We start from the raw sequence: 22,913 nt of genomic DNA, 5'->3' as shown, positions 1-22,913 counted from the left end.
TGGATATCTCCAGAAGGCTGCAAACACAACCAAATCCATCCAGGTTGCATGCCAGACAGAAGCTGAAAGTTCAAAAGGGCTAAGGTTAGCAACTTTGCTGTATTCTCTTTCACCTTCCTGCTAAATGTATTGCTCTCTTACAATTACTCAAAGTATTGCAGAAATGAAGTACCTTGAGGAAATAAAGATGTCGTTAACTGTGCTTTGCCCCCTTAAAGATTTATTCTGTTTTTGTCTCTTTGTCCCAAATCACCCAACAAATGTTAATATCTGACAGAGAGAACCTGAGTAAAATGCAAAAAAGTTAAAATGCAAATTTTAATTATCAGGAGTAAAAAGCTACAACCTGCTTCTTTGCAGATAAATAATTCACCCCCTTTATGAATCACAAATGAACTGTGATTAATCACATTTGTTTTAATCAGCTTCAGTAGCCACCACCCGGCCGGACTACTTTTAGATCTGTATAACCAAGAAATCTTCAAATATAACCCGTCTGACAACATGAAGTAGGTTTAAAGATCTGAAAACGCAACACATCACACAACTTTGTTAACAAATTCAAGAACAGATTTTGAAAAAAAAAAAAAGTATATAACTACGGTGGCCGGGGGGTGCAAAACACTTTTACAAGTACCGAAACAAATTTACATTTCAGAAAACAAATTTACATTTCAGAAAACAATTTAACAAGATGCGAAACAAATTTACATTTCAGGAAACAAATTTACATTTCAGAAAACACTTTTACATTTCAGAAAACAAATTTACATTTCAGAAAACACTTTTACATTTCAGAAAACAAATTTACATTTCAGAAAACACTTTTACATTTCAGAAAACAAATTTACATTTCAGAAAACAAATTTACATTTCAGGAAACAAATTTACATTTCAGGAAACAAATTTACATTTCAGAAAACAAATTTACATTTCAGAAAACACTTTTACATTTCAGAAAACACTTTTACATTTCAGAAAACAAATTTACATTTCAGAAAACACTTTTACATTTCAGAAAACACTTTTACATTTCAGAAAACAAATTTACATTTCAGGAAACAAATTTACATTTCAGAAAACACTTTTACATTTCAGAAAACAAATTTACATTTCAGGAAACAAATTTACATTTCAGAAAACAAATTTACATTTCAGAAAACACTTTTACATTTCAGAAAACACTTTTACATTTCAGAAAACAAACATTTCAGAAAACACTTTTACATTTCAGAAAACAAATTTACATTTCAGAAAACACTTTTACATTTCAGAAAACACTTTTACATTTCAGAAAACAAATTTACATTTCAGGAAACAAATTTACATTTCAGGAAACAAATTTACATTTCAGAAAACACTTTTACATTTCAGAAAACAAATTTACATTTCAGAAAACACTTTTACATTTCAGAAAACAAATTTACATTTCAGAAAACAAATTTACATTTCAGGAAACACTTTTACATTTCAGGAAACAAATTTACATTTCAGAAAACACTTTTACATTTCAGAAAACAAATTTACATTTCAGAAAACAAATGTACATTTCAGGAAACAAATTTACATTTCAGGAAACAAATTTACATTTCAGAAAACAAATTTACATTTCAGAAAACACTTTTACATTTCAGAAAACACTTTTACATTTCAGAAAACAAATTTACATTTCAGAAAACACTTTTACATTTCAGAAAACACTTTTACATTTCAGAAAACAAATTTACATTTCAGAAAACACTTTTACATTTCAGAAAACACTTTTACATTTCAGAAAACAAATTTACATTTCAGGAAACAAATTTACATTTCAGAAAACACTTTTACATTTCAGAAAACAAATTTACATTTCAGGAAACAAATTTACATTTCAGAAAACAAATTTACATTTCAGAAAACACTTTTACATTTCAGAAAACACTTTTACATTTCAGAAAACAAACATTTCAGAAAACACTTTTACATTTCAGAAAACAAATTTACATTTCAGAAAACACTTTTACATTTCAGAAAACACTTTTACATTTCAGAAAACAAACATTTCAGAAAATCAACCGGAAAGGGAATGTACCAACGCCGAGGCTGACCCGGAAGTCAGCTTCAGGGCTGCATCCTTCGAAGGACGTATTTGTTGGCCGATTAGTTACAGCGCGGGGACGAAGGATGTCCCAATTCATGAATCATTCCTCAAATGCGGCCGACAAATGTGTCCTTATTTTGCCCGATTTGAAAGATGGGTCGTGAGTATCCTTCGCGGCCCATCATTTCCCATCATTCATTGCGGGTCGAAGCGGATTGGTCAAGCAGGGGAAGCCATGGCGGACCATAGCAACAAAAGCTGTGAGTAAAGCTGTGAGTAAATTATGGAAAATTACACTTTCTGTGACACAAATTAACTTCTACAATGTTTTTAATGCGGGAATATAACTATGTAGACGTGAAATATCTGCTTGATTTATCTAGACATCGCTTAATTTAAAAAAAGTAACCGGCTCGCCTCGCCAGCCCTACCGGCGGTGAGGTGATCTAACCCGGTAGAGATCTGACCGGACTATCGGCACTAAGCTCCCGCTGGCAGTCATCACAGTGAACGTTTAACACAAGTGATTTCTAACAGTTTATGTTATTATTTTAATTGTTACTGAAAATCGATTTAATATTTCAGGTGATATTAAGGTTAACCAGAATAAATGGTCAGTTTTATGTAATCCAACTGTATCGCTGGAGAGTGTGATTGAGAATAAATAAGCTTTACAATATTAATTTTTAATGAAGAAATGTGCTATATGTTTTAAAAGTTTATTTATAATTCAGCTAGCATTATAATTTCTGATTCCAGGTAAACCCGACGAGGAATACACCTCCAAATGTAAGTGAATCTCAGTAAAGAAGTTAAAAGTTTGAAAGAGCTTGTTTTAGGCATTTGCATAGAAATATTTTAATATTTTCTTCAAATTAAGACAAATGTAAAATTAAAAAAGGCTTTATTTTTGCTCTGATATTAAGCAAGATGGTTTTTCTTTTTGGTATTTTCATATTTGTTTTAGGTACAAAGCAGCAGACGGGCCAGTTTATTAAGCTCAGGGGTGAGAACCACCTCCTTTTTACTGGAGCTAAAAACTCAGCCACCGTGGCTTGGAGGTATAATAACAACATTCTTTGCAGTCAGTTTCTGTCCAGTTTCAATAACTCCTATCTTTCTAACTTTCATAAATATCCATCCAGTGATTAACATACTTCTTTCGGTTTAGGACAATTCTGGAGAAGATGGACCAACAGGGGAAGGTCACCCCCTTTGCAGGCCAAAACAATGTGGGACAATTTGAAAAAAAAAAAAAGAATTTAGATTATGTTCAGACGTTCTCATGTCACACACAAATAAAAAAATAGTTCTAAAAGTCTTGTTGGTTTCTCTGTTTAGTCAAATTTTTTTTTTATTCCATCTAACTTTAGGATTGCAAGTATCCAGGGTCAGGAGAGGGAGTCAGTGAAAAGCCCACTGCTGCTACTTGGCCCTGGTTTGTCCTTATGGATGAGGTGTTGGGACAGAGGTCTTCCACAACACCTCCTGTCCTGATTGCCTCCATCCCTGAGGACCCTCCAGGGCCAAGCGGAGCGGTGGTCAACCAGATGGAGAAGGAAGACAGTGAGCCAGCAGGAAGGGGTCAGAAAAGAAAGAGGGACAGAGAAGATGGAGTTGATCAGGGAGGACATGAGGGCACAGAGAGAAGCAGAGGAGAAGAGGGCACAAAGAATGGACAGACTGTTTTCCAAAGAATGGCACCAAAATAAGGTGCTATAAAAGAAATAAGTAAATGTGTTTTGTTCAGATTGTTTCTTAAAGTTTTAAGGTGTTCTAATAAATTTCAAAATTGTTTTTGTCACTAATGTTATTTACATTTGATCTAACAATACATCAACTTCATTTAAAGTTATAAACAGAATTTATTATGAAAAATACAAACAGCACTTTAAACTCTAACCTTGAAAACTGGCTCAGAGTTTATCTGTTCTTTCTTTCTAGGTGAAACGACTAAAGGAGCTACATCCATTAACATTTACTTTTCCTTCCCATAGAAAGTACTCCTGGATCAGTGATTCTTTGTTCTCTTTGTGTCTCTGCTCTGTTCTCTCAAACCCCCAGTCGGTCGTGGCAGATGGCCGCTCACACTGAGTCTGGTTCTGCTGGAGGTTTCTTCCTGTTAAAAGGGAGTTTTTCCTCTCCACTGTCGCTACATGCATGCTCAGTATGAGGGATTGCTGCAAAGTCAATGCCAGTGACTGTCCACTGTCTCTACATGCTCATCCAGGAGGAGTGAATGCTGCAAGTCACTGACTGGATGCAATCTGCTGGGTTTCTTTAGACAGAAAAACTTGTTATCCAATTTGAATAAATAACTGAATCTGACTGCACTGTTCAATGGTTAGGATTAACTGGAATGTAAGTACCTGACTGTTGTGAAGTGCCTTGAGACGACATGTGTTGTGAATTGGCGATATATAAATAAAACTGAATTGAATTGAAAACAGAATGGGGGAAGAAAACATTCAAACAGATCAAGAGTACAAGACAAAAGGCATAAAATAAAACTATGTACAAGTATTTACAATGGCGACAGCAGGATCAACCTGAGTGACTGGTTCCTGGAAAAACCTATTCAACAGAACAAAGAGGCAGATTTCTTTATGAACAGAAAGTCTCTGGAAATGTGGCTAAATCTTTCACAAGGTCAGAGACTTGGATGGGATGCTGCAACTGAGACCTGTGGTTTGTCTTTCTGGATGGTGAGCGAAGCATCACACAGGTGGTCTGCAGATGTTTGTGATGCCTCTCTCCGCTGTCCACGTCATCGTCCATCAAGTGGGTTTAAAGGGCTGGCTGAATTGACGGCTGCCACATCACTAAGAGGTAATCGGAAAAATGCAGAATTAGAAAATGGTGCTCACAAAATATTACAATTAGTTATACCCCTCAAACATTAATCACATCTATAATATTATACTTGACTGGACACAGTACTCATGTTCTGGTGGTACCTCCTCCAGGGCGGACACCTCAGCTGAAAGCTGGTCCTGCCAGAGAGCAACGCTGACAGCCTCAGTCCAAACCTCACCCTCATCCTCTTCTACAGCCTCCTCTGGGTCATCCTCTGGGGCCATGACATCCCCAGCACCAAGGCAGATGTTGTGGAGGATGGCGCATGCTGTTATGACCTGAAAATAATTTAAAAGGGTGCATATATGTGTATATACAGGTCCTTCTCAAAATATTAGCATATTGTGATAAAGTTCATTATTTTCCATAATGTCATGATGAAAATTTAACATTCATATATTTTAGATTCATTGCACACTAACTGAAATATTTCAGGTCTTTTATTGTCTTAATACGGATGATTTTGGCATACAGCTCATGAAAACCCAAAATTCCTATCTCACAAAATTAGCATATTTCATCCGACCAATAAAAGAAAAGTGTTTTTAATACAAAAAACTTCAACCTTCAAATAATAATGTACAGTTATGCACTCAATACTTGGTCGGGAATCCTTTTGCAGAAATGACTGCTTCAATGCGGCGTGGCATGGAGGCAATCAGCCTGTGGCACTGCTGAGGTCTTATGGAAGCCCAGGATGCTTCGATAGCGGCCTTTAGCTCATCCAGAGTGTTGGGTCTTGAGTCTCTCAACGTTCTCTTCACAATATCCCACAGATTCTCTATGGGGTTCAGGTCAGGAGAGTTGGCAGGCCAATTGAGCACAGTGATACCATGGTCAGTAAACCATTTACCAGTGGTTTTGGCACTGTGAGCAGGTGCCAGGTCGTGCTGAAAAATGAAATCTTCATCTCCATAAAGCTTTTCAGCAGATGGAAGCATGAAGTGCTCCAAAATTTCCTGATAGCTAGCTGCATTGACCCTGCCCTTGATAAAACACAGTGGACCAACACCAGCAGCTGACACGGCACCCCAGACCATCACTGACCGTGGGTACTTGACACTGGACTTCTGGCATTTTGGCATTTCCTTCTCCCCAGTCTTCCTCCAGATTCTGGCACCTTGATTTCCGAATGACATGCAGAATTTGCTTTCATCCGAAAAAAGTACTTTGGACCACTGAACAACAGTCCAGTGCTGCTTCTCTGTAGCCCAGGTCTGGGGAATGCGGCACCTGTAGCCCATTTCCTGCACACGCCTGTGCACGGTGGCTCTGGATGTTTCTACTCCAGACTCAGTCCACTGCTTCCGCAGGTCCCCCAAGGTCTGGAATCGGCCCTTCTCCACTATCTTCCTCAGGGTCCGGTCACCTCTTCTCGTTGTGCAGCGTTTTCTGCCACACTTTTTCCTTCCCACAGACTTCCCACTGAGGTGCCTTGATACAGCACTCTGGGAACAGCCTATTCGTTCAGAAATGTCTTTCTGTGTCTTACCCTCTTGCTTGAGGGTGTCAATAGTGGCCTTCTGGACAGCAGTCAGGTCGGCAGTCTTACCCATGATTGGGGTTTTGAGTGATGAACCAGGCTGGGAGTTTTAAAGGCCTCAGAAATCTTTTGCAGGTGTTTAGAGTTAACTCGTTGATTCAGATGATTAGGTTCATAGCTCATTTAGAGACCCTTTTAATGATATGCTAATTTTGTGAGATAGGAATTTTGGGTTTTCATGAGCTGTATGCCAAAATCATCCATATTAAGACAATAAAAGACCTGAAATATTTCAGTTAGTGTGCAATGAATCTAAAATATATGAATGTTAAATTTTCATCATGACATTATGGAAAATAATGAACTTTATCACAATATGCTAATATTTTGAGAAGGACCTGTATTATGTATAATGTATATATAAAATGAATCTAGGTCAGAACTTACGTGAGGTACAAAGGTGTCATGCACCTCCAGCGTTGCAGGAAGATGGCCCTGAATCTGGTTTTCATCATACGTGTCAATAAAATGGCTCTCAGAAACTGCCAGCAGGATTATGGAAGGGAAGAGTTTCCTGTTCCTGTAGCACTGACCATCAAGGCTGCTTGGACACCTGATGCAGATATGGCAGCCGTCAATTGCATCCACAGCTTTAAGAAAAACTTGCGTGCCAGCCTTGCAAACTCACGGGACACTGCCTTAAGTCCTCGGGTCTTTAGAAGGAAGATGACCTAGTGATGGATAGCCACCATCTCCTCTGTAACTCTGTGGACGATGCGATGGACAGTAGAGCGAGGCATCCCAAACACTCTGCAGACCACTCTGTAGGATGTGCCACTTGCCACCAAGAAAAGAAAAACCAAGGTCTCAATAGTAGCACCCATCCATGTTGCCTATCCTGGTGCAAAAGATTAAGCAGCACTGCCAGAGACTCCCTGCTCAGCTGAAAATCAGGCCTGGTGTCCTCCTGGTTGAAGAAACATTTCAGGACTGGGACACTCAGGTTGATCCTGCAGTAAATGGGTCTGGTCTAGAAAAGGGAAGAATGGAGATGGAAAAACACATTATTTTTAAGGCATGTTTCTGGATATTTTAAGTGATCAAAACAAATAGATACCAATACACCAAAAACACTGCATTATTATATAATTATCTAAGAACAGCCAGAGCGGATCAAATACTTTATAATTCTCATCTATCTTAAAATTGAAAGTTGTTGTTTATATTTATATATATATATATATAAAATATGTCGACATACATTAGCCATAAAGTTGCTATCTCTTTGTTTATTGGCTAGTTAAATCAAACATCTTTTTTTACCTGAACATGATTGTCTCTGGATTGTACCTGGAATCAGAAATTATAATGCTAAGTGAATTATAAATAAACTTTTAAAACATATAGCACATTTCTGCATTACAAATTAATATTGAAAAGTTTATTTATTCTCAATCACACTCTCCAGCGATACAGTTGGATTACATAAAACTGACCATTTATTCTGGTTAACCTTAATATCACCTGAAATGATAAATCGATTTTCAGTAACAATTAAAATAATAACATAAACTGTTAGAAATCACTTGTGTTAAACGTTCACTGTGATGACTGCCAGCGGGAGCTTAGTGCTGGGAGTCCGGTCAGATATCTCCAAGTTTAGCTCGCCTCACCGCCGGTAGGGCTGGCGAGGCGAGCCAGTTACTACACCAGGAACGGAAAACTCCGAACACGTCGGATCACCGTATATAACATCCTAGTCCGGAAAATGTTCAATTAAAAAACCTAGATTAGCATTAATGTGGTCATATTATGTTTTCCTGGCTTCAATCAAACTCCAGTATAAAGCCCTAAGTGCTTAGATTTTTTATAATGCTGTCTCAATGCCTAAAAGTGACCTGGGACCTCATTAAAATGAACTTGGAAGGCATCTAGACTTCTTATGTTTATACCCAGTTTGGAGAAATGGCATTTGTATCTATGGCACATGTAAATTCCCAAGTGTGTGCCAAATGTTAGCTTAACCGGATGGACTTCATTGCCTCATATAGATTCGTATCTCTAACTTGTGATAAGCAACACATGAGACATGAGGGGCAAAAAAGAGTAGCTACAGTTGTATGATAATATTTCAATAAACCAGAAGTGAAGTGATGGAAAATGTCAGAGAGCTGGACACCATTAAAACCCAAAATGCGTTTTATTACATTGATCAAAGACTTTATTTATTTGAGTGATTCATTTCTAGATTCATGGCACAGACTGACATATTTCAAGCATTTATTTCTCTGTTGTGAACCAACACTATATAAATACACTGACAGAATTTGATTAAATTTATTCAAAATTAATTTTGGTCATTTTAGAGATTACAACTCATGAAAATCTATAATTACTTTTCTAAGAAAAAGTGAATAAGCAAGACATGGATGCAACTACCCCCCCTCCCCATTTTCTCTTTGTCTCCAAAATCTCTGACACCTTGATTTCCAAATAAAACATAAGATTTACTTTCATCTGAAAGTTGGACTTGCAGTTGTGTACTGCAGTCCACACCTTGTGAATCTGCCTTTTTTTCCTTCCATTTAACTTTTCATTAACATGCTTGGATATAGCACTCTGTGGACTGCCATCTTTTTTAGCAATAATTTTTTGTGACTTATCTACCTTTGTGGAGGGTGTCAGTGAATGTCTGCTGGACAGCTTTTAAGTCAGCATTCTTCCCATAATTGTGTAGACCAAAACATGGCCTCTACATTCCATATCTGCATTTGAAATTATTTTTATGTAATCCATATGATTTTATAGCTAGTTTGTAATAACAATTTTCTCAAGCAACCAGGCAAAATAGACTAAAATCCTTTGTGAAACAAAACAATCTGCTTACTATAATTTTTCACTTCTAACAGATTTAAATTCTAAACAATGTCTAATCCCATCTTTGTATGTTGCTCTATGCATCAGTTAGGTCCCTGCATGCTTTTGGCAACAGGATTCACTTCTCCATCTCTAGGCTAAAGGTCACGGGGGGATTGTGGAAGCACCCTGCACCACAGGCTGTGTTTGCGTCACCACAAGCAGGCTATTGAGTCAGGTGCACTCCCAAGGATCTTGCTGCCAGCTGCCGTCGACGTAGGGATAATCTGCCTAAGCAGCTTTCACATGATTTCACCCACAGGAAAGAATTTAGGGGAGGTTTGTAAACCTCTTCAGACCTGGCCTTGGATCCTCTTCCTGCTTTGACTTAAGAGTTGAAGAAGGGATAGAAGGAAGACACTACAACTGAAAACACTGGTCACAAAAGAGGTCTAATGGTTTAATCATCCATGTGCATACACAAACTCTGTTGCCTTATCTGTGATATGCATATCTTTTCCATTAGCTCTTTGCTCTCAGTTTCTTTATTATTTAAGTCTGCCAAATTCCTCTCTCTACTAGCCATTGCACTCAAAGGACCACTAGAAACAAAATGATAACACAGATTAGATCCTAACTAAATTAAATAAAGTGTCAAGAGGGATGTTATCTGTGCATCAGAAAGAGGACAGAGTTAGACTTAAGTGCTGGCAAAGATGATAGGAAGATTCTGCGACCTTCTCTGCAAAAGCCAGATGAGTTGAAGTTAATCTACTAACAGCAAGGGGTCAAAGTCACTGACCAGGGGTCTGTACATGCTGTACAAGGATGTTATATGTAAAGCATATTCCAAAGTGCAATGGTAACCCTAAGCTTGCAGATAAAACTCAGTGATTTTTCTGTCTGCATACGAAGCTCTGAAATTCCGGTTTTAGTAAAACTGCAGATGGAAACTGGCTCAATTTTGGTCAAACCAAAATGATTGATGACTGAAATAGACTGAATTTGACAATTTTTTCCCACTTTAATAGGATTTGGAAAGAGATGCTGTTCAGGCTGGTGTTAAAACTTTGTAAGATTTGCTGATTTGCTATTTGCAACCAAGTACTTGCAGGACAATTTTGAAAGACAGAAGAATAAGAAATGAGAATTATCACAACTTAATTGTTTAAAATGCCAGTGTAGAAACTCTAAGCATTTGTGCCACCCCTTTTTTTTATTATTTCGTAGCTATTACTTAGTTGCTGAAATTCAGGGAGCCGTTGAATAATTAAAACACATTACAAATTGCAAGCTGTTTGTCTGCAAACAAACCATAATGCCTATCTGAGGTTGATTAAAAGAGAGCATCAATCAGAAGTATTAGAAAGAAGATTGCTTCTTCACATAAGGAAAATGGCACATCTGTGATGTAATAGTATAGGTATAATAGATAACGATTATTACGGTTGCAGTCCAAGAACATGTCTTAGATCTTTGTGGGAAAACATACAGTGCTGGGCGGCTAAAAAGAGCCTTTGCCTTTTTCCTTTATACATTCAAAAAATGTATAGGTTTGTTATCAGTACATGTTTGAAATAATCTAAAAATCTAATGATTGTCATGGTTATTTTAGTCCGTTGCACACAGAACGACAGTAGAGCTCCAACGGCCAAACTTTGGTGTATTGCTCATTATTAACTCAGGTACAGTTACTGTGATTTGCCTGAGTAAGGGTTTGCTATTACTGCCAACAGTGCAGCTCATACCTTAAGGAGATTATTGTTTATGTTGCCCCTGGCAGTATAATGTATGTCTCCAGCAGGAAGTGTGTTAGCTAAGTCTATAAGCCTGGAGACAGAGATACTAATGTGCTGCACTGCAACTTCAAACATGTGAGTTGGGATCTTTTTCCTGATACCAAACAAAGCACTCACTGTGTTAAAATTTAATGCTAGAAATCGTATTGAAACTTTCTAAAATCCTTGCTTCGATGCATTCACTTACCTCAGAGAAACTCTAAGGGACCCCACAAAAATAACTTTTAGCTTGTGATCTAAAAAAAACATCATCATGAAGCCTGAGAAACACACGTCAGGGATAAAGTTGTAGGCAGGGTTAGGATGTTAAACAATATCCCAAGCTTTGAACATCTTAAAGAGCTCTGATCAATCAATGTCCCACAAATGGTAAAAACATGGCACAACTGAAATCCTACCAAGACTTTGCCGTCAACTTAAACTGACAGGCCAGATAAGGAGAGCCTTATTCAGGGAAGCAACCAACAGTGACTTTGGAGGAGCTGCAGAGATTTACATCTCAGGTGAAAGAATCTGTTAATAGGACATTAGTCATTCACAAATCTGGCCTTTATGGAAGAGTTTCTAGAAGAAAGCCATTATTTAAAGTGAAGTTTTAAAAAACGTTTGTTACAAGCTATCTGGGGGACACAGCAAACATGTGGAAGAAGGTTATCTGGTCAAATGAAGCCTACAATTAGACTATTTGGTCTACATGGAAAATGCCACCTGTTGCTACATGGTATAGACAGACACCTTCAGTTCTGTAGATATGGCTTTGTTGATTTCTGAACTTGAGAGTTTTCCTGAAGACACTCATTCCAACCCTGAGATAACTAAAATGGTTTCCAAAATCTTCTGCGTCTATTGCTTTTACTTGTCCTAATGTTTGCCCCAGTCCATATTACAGAAAAAAAACAACCCACAGATTTAGCCTTTTTTCAGGGACGGGAGAATTGTTAGATCAGAAAAATGTATTATTAAACTGAGCAAAATCTCAGGCAACATATAGATATGCGCCCCATGTGTATCTTGCTAAACATGGAGGGGCACTAAGTGCGCTCATTTGTATGGGACCTGTTTGAGTTTAACAGATTTAGCCCATATTGTTAAAATCAGCATTAACCATTTTCTACCCAGAGTTGTCCTGCAGCAGACCTACATAACATGGGTCCATTAGGTAACCCATGGACAAGCCCATCAGAGGTATATTATTCAGCCAATTTCTTACCCACATGGGCCCCAAATGTAAATGTTCGGCCAGGAATGTAAAGTTCTGTTAAAAATTAAGAATTTGTCGATACCTTACCTGCAGTAGATAATTTCATTTGCTTTTTCGGTCAGTGTAAATCCAGTTTAGCTAGACCTGGAGGCTTTAGCTAACTGGTAGTCTGAGAGGGGCCAAGACCAAAGCAGACGTCTACCATCCAAAAACCACTCGATTTTCGAAAAGGTCATAGCGGTTCAGTTGAAGGCAATTTCATGGCCCTTTTAACCCTAGTCACATTTACATTGGGTTGAAATGTACAAAATTGGCGATGATTGTTTACACAGGAAACAGATGTAGCTGATTATTGGTGTGCCACCAATAGTCTTTGAACAGAAGAGGCCAAGTGTTTCCAGTCAAGAGGACAATGAGACAAGTTGTTACATGTTACCAGTTTCTATGTGCTCATCTCAAAATTTTTGCCTTTTCCAGACACACAGTTCTGAGCCCATTTTTAAATAATAAGTACTAAACCTGATAGGAGTTTCTGGATTGACTAATGGATTAACAAATAGATAGACGATCCGATGGATGGATAACCACATGGACGAATGGTCAGATTTAAAGAAAAATGGGCATATACATTTAGACAATGGAAACGTGAAAACCTGGAAATACTAATATTTTTCATAATTTGTTTTCTTTTTCCATATTTATCTAAATCTGGAAAATACTTCAGTCAAATTTAAGAATTTTAAAACATTTCAGTTTGTATAGGAACTCTGTGGTCTGTTCTTAGTACACGTTTCACAGGGGATGATCATTATTGGCGCACTGCCTCCTACCTTAATTTCCTGTGTAAATGATCTTCTGCTTCAATAACTGCACAATGCAAACAAGATGTTTAAAGATTAGTGAAATACTGTTAGCATAAACCCTATGGTGTCTTTGAGACTGGAGTCATTTTACGACGGAAGAAATCTACTTTGGTTTTGGACCCTCTCATACTAGCCTTTGGCATTAGCTTGGGTGACCAACTTTATATTACAGAGAGTTAACTATGAGTGCATATAACCTTTAACAGAGCTTTTACTTCAGAACATTCCAAACTATCCCTTCAAGCTAGAAAACCCTTTCTTCAGCACTGCACAAACATTGTTGAGAAACATACACCAGCAAACCAGTTCCATCCAGCTAAATCAGGTGGGTCCATCTTAGTGCTACTGTGTTCCTCATGCAATCTCCTAATGCACTCAGTCCAATTCCCTAGGAGCAGCACCGCAGAGCTGGAGTAAACCTAAACAACACAAAAGGTTAAGACGAGACCCTTATATGCAGTTTTATGACGCATTAATGCAGGATAATGGCAGTGCGACCTGAAGAGGATGTACAAGAGAGACTGGAATAATCCTGTCACTGTCTCCTGTGTGTGCCACTAAGTAAAGGAGGATTGCTGGGGGGATGATAAAAAGGTCTGCCAATATAAGGATGTATAGGTAAAGAGGCACAGACAAGAAGATAAGGAGATTGGGCCACACACCCAGAGCAAAGGAGCCAGACCACATTAAGGAAGCTGATGAAAAGGAAAATGTACGTCAGAGAGGCTGAGAAAGGAGCCTGCCTGGTTCTTGGTTCCATCTGTGGTGTTAGTGAAAGCTTGAGGTGGGAGAGCACGTGTGTGAAGGGAGAGCAAAGCCGAGGCATCTGGTTTTGTTAAGGCATCAGAACATTCCTACCCTGCGTTCCACGCCGACTGGCAGCTTTTAAAAGGGACGTGTTTGCTCTAACATCCGTCTCTAGGCATTGCCCTCTATTAAAGTTCAATTTATGGCTGCTTTAAGTGAAAGGCAAGATACCCGCTTGGCCTTTTTATGTACATTCCGTAGCATTTCACAGCTTTCAGAGCAAAAATGAATAAGGAAATTTTAGGTTTTAAATTCCTTTAATTGTCTCATTTATAGAGAAACTGCTTCAGCATTTAGCTAAACATTTTCTGCAAATGTATCACCATCATAAACATAAACGTTACATGAGCTTTGTGTAAAATTGTACAGCCTCAACAATAAACAAATTAAAACAATTATTTCACAGGTACAATTCTGAATTAAAAAAATCCATTTCACATGTTAAAAGTTTAAATTGCAACTGAATCTTATCTCTGGAATGAGAAAAACGAAAGAGCACCTACAACTACATGATGATGCAAGCCAGGTGCAATTTTATAAAAGCATCGCAATATCATCTTATTGAAATAAAACTCCAAACTTCATACCCAGCACTAAAACTAACCCAAAGTGACGAATGTCTTCCATGATGCAACACTGTCGTTACAAGATACAGCAGGTGTCACGCTGCAAATCTGAACACGTGAACATGCTGCATAAGTGACATGGTTCTCCGGCTCGGTGCTGAGATTTTATTCTGTCATTACCTCCGTTTCGCTCTTGGAAACAGGCCGATCTTGGAGGCAGGGGAACAGCTGACCACAACAGTTCTTCAGCTGGCAGCTTTAGCTGGTACATGAGAACATAAAGCTTGCCAGTGAAGAACTGCTGTAGGTCAGCCAACGAGCACAGAGCTTCCAGGGAGCAGTTGCATTTCTAATTAACCTGAGGAGACATGTGTAGAACAGATCAGTGGAGTTTTTTTTTTAATTGACTTTAAATCCATTTTTAGCATGCTGTGACAGACAAAGAAGCTAACAGAATCAAAAGCAAACTTCCTGAGAAACAACAGTCATTGTTTTTTGGCATAATTTCAAAAACTAAATATGCAGTGTTAGAATCTAGCAACTGTTACACGCTCCACTGTAGGACACCTGAAGTTGACTTCGACATATAGGTGGCTTCTTTCTGTTTTCTGATGGCTTTAAGGTTCCTTTTTGGGAGAAAGTTTCTACAAATTTTCAATTATAAAATTCCATATTTTTCCCAAAACTAAGTCTCTAAAAAAATTTTGAATATACCAAAAGATTAAAAAAAAAAGTATTTTGTACAAAAATATCAGGCTTCTGTAACTGTGAGATTCATGCTAAAGGAGGCCTGGAAGTATCAGGCCTCCTTTTGCATGAATTACTGCATCAATGCGGCGTGGGATGGAGTCGATCAGCCTGTAGCAATGCGTAGGTGTAATGGAAGCCCAGGTTGCTTTGATAGCGGCCTTCGGGTCATCTGTATTGTTGGGTCTGGTGTATCATCCTCCTTTTGACAATACTCCATAGATTCTCTATGGGGTTCAGGTCAGGGTACTTTGCTGGCCAATCAAGAACAGGAACACCATGGTCAATGAACCAGCTTTTGGTAACTTTGTCATAAACCTTTCTCCATAAAACCTGTCAGCAGAAGGAAGCATGAAGTGCTCTAAAATTTCCTGGTGCTGCATTGACTGTGTGAAACCTTCACACTGGATTTAAAGCAACTTGGATTCTGTGCCTCTCCACTTGTCCTTCAGACTCTGAAACCTTGATATCCAAATGACATGCAAACTTTACTTTCCTAACCCTAACAACCAACTTCTTTAGCAATGAACTTTTGAGGCTTACACTCCTGGTATAGGGTGTCAATGACTATCTTCTGGACATCCGTCCAGTCTCAGCCTACTGATCCAGATTGAGAGACAACTTAAAGGCTCAGGGAACCTTTGCCGGTATATTGAGTTAATGAGCCAATTAGGGTGTGACATCATTAGCTTCCACTTTTTTTACTTTATTACAATATTCTAATTTTCGGAGACACGGAATTTTGGATGTTCACTGCCTATAAGCTATTATCAATAAAATTACAAGAAATAAAGGTTTGAAATATTTCGTTCTATGAGTTTCGCTTTCTGAAATGAGGCAAAAAATATTGAAGTTTTTTACAATATTCAAATTTTTTTAGATGAACCTGTAAATCATTTAACAAAATCCCCCCTCACCCGCTAAAAAATGCAATGCCAAGGACCTGTTGTGTCCAGTTCAAAACTCAGAATTAAAAAGATCGTAAATCTAAAAATTGATTGAAGGCATTGAAAGAGCGTGTTTACTATTATTTTTATGCGTTGAGAAACGAAAGCAATCCCCGACTTTGACCAAAAGCTAAAGTTTTGAGGTTGCAATAGGGTCGTCACTTTTATATAAATCAATGTGAATGTTTATTTTTTCTGAAATTTAGATTTGTATCTATTTAGATAATATAATGATAAATAAAGTATGGAAACAAACTAGAGTCAAACTAATAAACACATTTTATAATAACTAACTGCAATAATGATTACATTAGATTATTGTGGCAAAAGTAGAAATAACTTGCTTTTCTGTTTTAGATTTAAAAAAAGCCTATTTGTGAATATATCAACTTACTGTGAGTTTTAGCATTTAAGTAGGCATAAACAAACATGTTTTGCTTATGAAACACCATAAAACTGGCCTACACCAAGAATGCCAGCTTACTGTTTTTAAGTATTTTGCTCTAATTGAAGACAGAAGATTGTGCTGGCCCCAGCTTCCAGCCTGGAACCCCTGATAGAAAACAGCTCTGGTTCTTCTGGGAAGTTCAGTTTACAGCCGTCATAAAAGGCTGAATGTAGAAATTGTCTTTGCAGTTTAGACACTTCCACACCCCTGGGTGGGTGGCTGTTTCACAAACATGTCAACTTTTATCTTATTTCACCTTGGGAAAACCTAGTCAATTATCATCAAATGTAGTTTTTAGGAAATATTGGTGGAAAGCAGGGAAAAAAAAAAAAAAAATCAGAGTATATAATTATGGTCTAAGAGATTTAAAGTGACAAGAAGACCCTCATTATGATGTGCCACTAAAACATCCCCTTTCGGCTGGCCGCTGTGGAAGGATTAGTAGTCCAGGATTTGTCTTGCCTGGCTTCCATTCAGTTGGCCTGACTTCAACTATTGCACTCTGTCTGTCTGTCTCAAAAGCCTTTGCCAAGCAGCATATTCTCTCTCAGTTCAAGGACAGGACTTTAGGCAAACTAGCTCCCAGCAGCACAGCGAACCCAGCAACCCCTAGAAACTCAGCGAACCCCACGCTGCTCTGAGCAACGCTGGAAAGTTCGGGACAGCAAACACACACCCACATACAATGTGACCTCATAGTTCTCTTCTACTTAAACTGGTTTGAGGAAGAATTGTGAATGGGCTGTTGGCCTTGATCTTGTACTAAATCCAGAGGGATCTATTGTGAGTGTGCAATATTGGAGATGGGATCCATGGCAAAGGCCTTCTTTGTATTAAATTACACACACAAAAAAGTACCCGATACCAACATGTGCTTTTGTTAACAGTAGATTTCAGCACTTCCTCTAATCAAAAACATTAGCTAAAAGCCTGACATGTGGCTGACATAAACACAAAAGGATACCATACTGATCGTGACGGCTAAAGAAAAAAAAAAAAAAATATATATATATAAATTATATATATATATATATATATATATATATATATATATACATATATATATATATATATACAGATTTCTCTATTATCAAATCAAATTTAATGAAATGATGACTTCTCAGCCCATTTCTAAAGTATATTGTACATGCGCTGCACATATTTCTACTTAGGTTCAGGATTATGCACGGAGTCTGCAAAAACCACTGACTGTACAGTCAGAGATGGATGGAAAGACTAAAATGAATGGCTGGACAGGACAAATAGATGAATGTACAATAGAATGAATGGACAAAGATGGACGGACAGAAGCATGGAAGGATGAAGAATTGACAGTAAAAGAGATGGACGGATCGATGGATGGAAGGATTTATGTATGGATGATTGATGGACAGATAGATGAATGGATGGACAGGCAAATTAATGGACAGACAGATGGATTAACAAATCCCCAAAAAAATGTTTTTTTTTTCCAAAAAACAAAATGTTTTTTTTTCCCCCTTTTCTTTTTCCTTAATCAGATCTGGAAATGTCCAAACTTTTCCAAACTCCACGGAAACATGTTAACAGTTCAAGTGAAATTAAGCATGATTCAGTCTGTTATACATGTAACTTTCTAACAACCTTAACATCTAAAGCTCTGCAGAGAGCTCTCACATATATATAATATGCAAGGTCTGGCCAGCACTGGTGAGAAACAGCTCAGTGGAAATTAATGCTCTCAGTTTATAAACTGTGTGCTCTGTTTAGTAATCTAAGGTCTTGTGTTTCCGCACAGGCATTCACACAGACGCTATCTGTTACTGAGCAAACTGGAACAGCCTCACACCTCTTGGATCGATAGTAAAATAGAATTATTTTCCCACCCCCAAAAATCTGTGGATAAAAGGCTGCAAGATACATTTAAATAAACAGTGAGTTTTTTTTGCATCTGATTAAGGTCTTAATCATTAGAGATAGTCATAGTTATACATAGTTGCAGTATTATTGGACTGTAGTTTGTTTACTGCTTTGTTAATCCAATGAGCACTGCAGTCTATGTTTGCAAACCAATTTGAAAAGATATTTAGATTTTTAAAGTTTACTTCAGCCACACTTTAAAAACCCTTAAACAGCTACATTTTACACATAATCAAACTGAAATCAGATTTAAATCATTTTAGGTTGATTTGCAGAGATAAGCCTCAGATTATAGTACCCTAAGCAGCTGAAGTATGTAATGGCTAAAGGATTATTTGAATTATTTGAAAAAATATATATGTATAGTAGTTACACACTTTAATACTAGAAAAAAAAATTAGTTGAGCAATTTTAAAGAGAAAGCAAATAGTAGAATGAAAAGGGACAATGAAAAGAGAGCAGCAAGTTCTCTCTGGTTCAGAGGTCAGCGCTGCTAAAAGCAAACACACTGGTGAACATGGAGTGACCCCAATAGGACACAGAAAGAGACGAGTCTCCCTCTGGCAACAAGCTCAAATCTCAGCCTGTCAAACTAGATTAAAAGGAAAAAAGGCTAAACTAAGTGACTCATTCTGAGTTCTAACAATAATTTGTGATGTTAATCTGGAGAGGATAAAAAGAAAGTACCATCTAATATTTTCAAACAAACAGTAAAGAGGATAAATGTCACTGGTTATATCCATGAGGTTTTTTTTTTTTTTGCATGTCCTCAAAGACAGAAGTGTAGCTTCTGGAAAATAAAAAGCTTGATATCACAGAGAGATGTTGTTTCCTTCTCTCTAAACATAATTTCCAGCCCCTATTATTTCTTAGCTATGTTCCCTCTCAGCTCACATTATGCTAAGCATGCACACAACACGTACACTGTGGCCGTCCCACAGTGGAGAACAGAGTGTACCAGAGGGCTGATTTACTACAGTGCTGACGATTCCCAGGACAATTACAGCCAGCCTGAGCAACAGGCTGAAAATGGCTTCTTGCAATGTGTGCGAACAAACACTCAAACAGCACGCAATGCATGTGTTCACAAGCAATTTAGGCACAGCAAATTTAAATCCTGCAGGACGTGGCCTACCGTCCCCGAATCAGGTCATTAATGACAAGTTAATATTCACCTAGAAAGGACTCATGGTTCTGCTTGCTCTCAGGCTTTCCTGAGACACAGGGGACACCAGATTATGTCAAACACAAAAACCAACAGTGTTGTACAGCAGAGATGAATTAATAAGAAAATACTCTCCCAGACGATCTGAAAGGAACTCATTCTTACCTACACCCAACTTTGTTCCATGAAAAATGAGGGCTTGGTTTAGGCTTTAATCGTCTTTTCTGGCAGACATATCTAATTGTTTAAGCATGACTTAAAGAGCAAACAGAAGACTAAGAGGACATGAATTAAATCTACAAATGATTGCCAGTAACAGCATATCACAGAGGTTTGTGCAGAGAAGGGCTTGCCACATCAGCACCATGGGAAGCCCCATGAGTCATTCCAAGAATTCAGTTTCTAATGAAAAAAAAAAATATTACTAAAAAAAGAAAGAAATGCAGTAAGTCAGTTATTGTGGTATTTGAACAGACCGAGTTCTTTATTTCGGCCTTAATTTAGATTGAATGTACCAGATTTATCTCCTTTTAACTTAATAGATGCAACAAGGAGTGGGAAACACTCCTAGTTTATTTATATAGTGCCAATTCACAACACATCGTCTCAAGGCACTTGAGACAACATTTGGTTAAAAATATAGAGGATGTAGCGACAGTGGCCAGTCGGTGGTATTTTGTTGCTGACTTTGCAGCAATTCCTCATACTGAGCATGCACGTAACGACTGTAGGAAGGAAAATTCCCCTTTAACAGGAAGAAACCTCCAGGAGAACAAGGCTCAGTGTGAGCGGCCATCTACAAGGACCGACTGGGGGTTTGGGAGAACAGAGCAGAGACACAAAAAGAACACAGAAGCACTGATCCAGGAGTCCTTTCTATGTGAAAGAAAAGTGAAACATTAGAGGCAGTAATAGCTTGTTCAGCAGCTTCATCTAGGAGAGAAGCAGCTAAGAAGATAAACTCTGAGCCAGTTTCCAAGTCTAGAGTATGAACGAGATCAAATACATTTGGTCATAGTAAAAGCTCAGCCAATTGCTACGTCTAGGAGAGAGACAGGGTTAAACACTGAAATAAGTTACTGCAGATTTGTTCGTTGCACAACCATGATACAAATCTTTCGGTCCACCACATCCCAAAGATGCTCTGTTGGATTGAGATAACTGTGGAGGGCGTCGAGGTGCGGCGAACCAGTTCAAGAAACCAGTTTGAGAAGATTTGAGCTTTGTGACATGGTGCTTCATCCTGCAGGAAGGAGCCATTAGAAAATTAGTACACAGTGGCCATAAAGAGATTGACAGAAATACTCTGGTAGCCTGTGATGTTTAAACAATGGTCAGATGATAGCCGACAGTGTGTCAAGAAAATACCCCCCCCCCCCCCCCCCCCCATCATTACACCTCTACCAGCAGCCAGAACCTGCTGTTGTAACCCATTTGCTTTAAGGTTTGAGGTGCTATGTTCCAGGATCATATTCCTCATACCTTTGTTGTAACAAGTTATTATTTGAGCTCCTGTCTTCTATCATCTCGAATGAGTCTACTAAATCTCCTGTGACCATATTTTTTTATGCACACAACTGCCTCTCACTGGATATTTTTGCTTTCTCGGACCATTCTCAGATCATCCCCATCTAGCACCAACAACAATACCACATTCAAAGTTACTTAAATGCCCCTTCTTTCTCATCAATTTGATTTTCGTCACATATAGATGCCTAAATGCTTTGAGTTGTTTACATGTTTGTTATTTCTTCCAACAAACGTTTAAACAGGTGAACCAAATAAAGTGGCCACTGAGTGTAAAACAACATAAGAAGCCCTTAAGATGCAAATATTCCCCACAAATACACACTTCTGAATTCTCAATCATGCGCACTAATACACCCTCATGTATCCATGTACACAATACTGGCATAAGTGGTGGCCAGATGTGTTACTGTGACCTAGCTAGTTGGCAATCAATCACATATTAACATGCATCTTTCCTCCCAAGGCCCCAACAGGGTGCTTTTTAGTGAAGATCAATAAACATTGGGTTTGTCTGTACTTTTCAGGTTCCAAGGGCTTAACATGCAGGAAGGTATGCCAACATTAGCACCTTGTTTGAGAAGATTTATCATTTACACTACTGGATCTTTAAGTTGGTCAGGAAAGAGCGAACAAGCTGAACGTGACCCAAAACCTTTTGTGCTGATCTTTAAGATGACCAAATGTACGCATTGTTATGAATGGATGACCAGATCAGATGATCCGATTGTTTGAATGTAATACATGAGTTTGCATTCATTTTGTATTCTCTCTCTGTGCCTAGAAGCTGCTGTTTATCCAGATATGGAATAATGATTTAAGATGAAACCAGCTACAGCTTGAATGTAGAAGCAACTGCAAAAAACTGGGTTCCAACATTTTTTTAATTTATTTTATAATTTCATACATTTCCAGATTCAGTTTCTGAAATTTTGAGTTTTTTAACGACAATAATATTTTTTTTGCCAAATAACCAAATTCAGATCATTGCCTACAGTATTTTTTAAAATGCCTGACTGGATTTTTCTAGATCAGGGGTGTCCAATTCTAGTCTGCAAAACCCTTTAGATGCATCCCTGTTCCACCACATATATGTAAATCAGATAAATGGTTCATTACCAGACCTTTGCAAAACCTGATGACATGCTGAAGAGGTAATTCAGTAATTACATTTAGGTGTGTAGGGGCAGAGGAGCATCTAAACGTGGTAAAACTGTGATTCTGGAGGATTAGGCTTAAAGGCCCCTGTTCTAAATTAAATACTAAGATTCTTGATAAATCACATTTAGTGATCATCAATCCCTTCAATATACAAAATTCACTCCCCAAAAGAGATATTCAATGCTAAACCTACATCTAGTCATGTTCCAAACAGCAATAATAAGAGGTTTTTCCTAAGGGGCTTAAGCTGGAGGTGAAAGAGGTACAATCTGCACACACAAAGTCAGAGATTAAATTAGGCATTTAGGCTCCAAATATGCAACCTGACAAAAATTTGCCACAGACATTACGCACACTAGATTAAAACTTTCATCCAGAGCGCACAGCTTAACTTTCTTCAAAGAAAATGTGTTGTTTGCTGAAGGACGACAATGATATCAGCTGGCAGGAAGTCGGCAGGTGGGAAAGAGGAAGAGGTCCTTTCAGGGAAGTCCTGTGCAGCATCTAT

Source organism: Girardinichthys multiradiatus, chromosome 18, assembly GCF_021462225.1.
Source record: "Girardinichthys multiradiatus isolate DD_20200921_A chromosome 18, DD_fGirMul_XY1, whole genome shotgun sequence".
NCBI classification, from domain to species: domain Eukaryota; kingdom Metazoa; phylum Chordata; class Actinopteri; order Cyprinodontiformes; family Goodeidae; genus Girardinichthys; species Girardinichthys multiradiatus.
Note: the sequence above shows the minus strand (reverse complement) of the source record.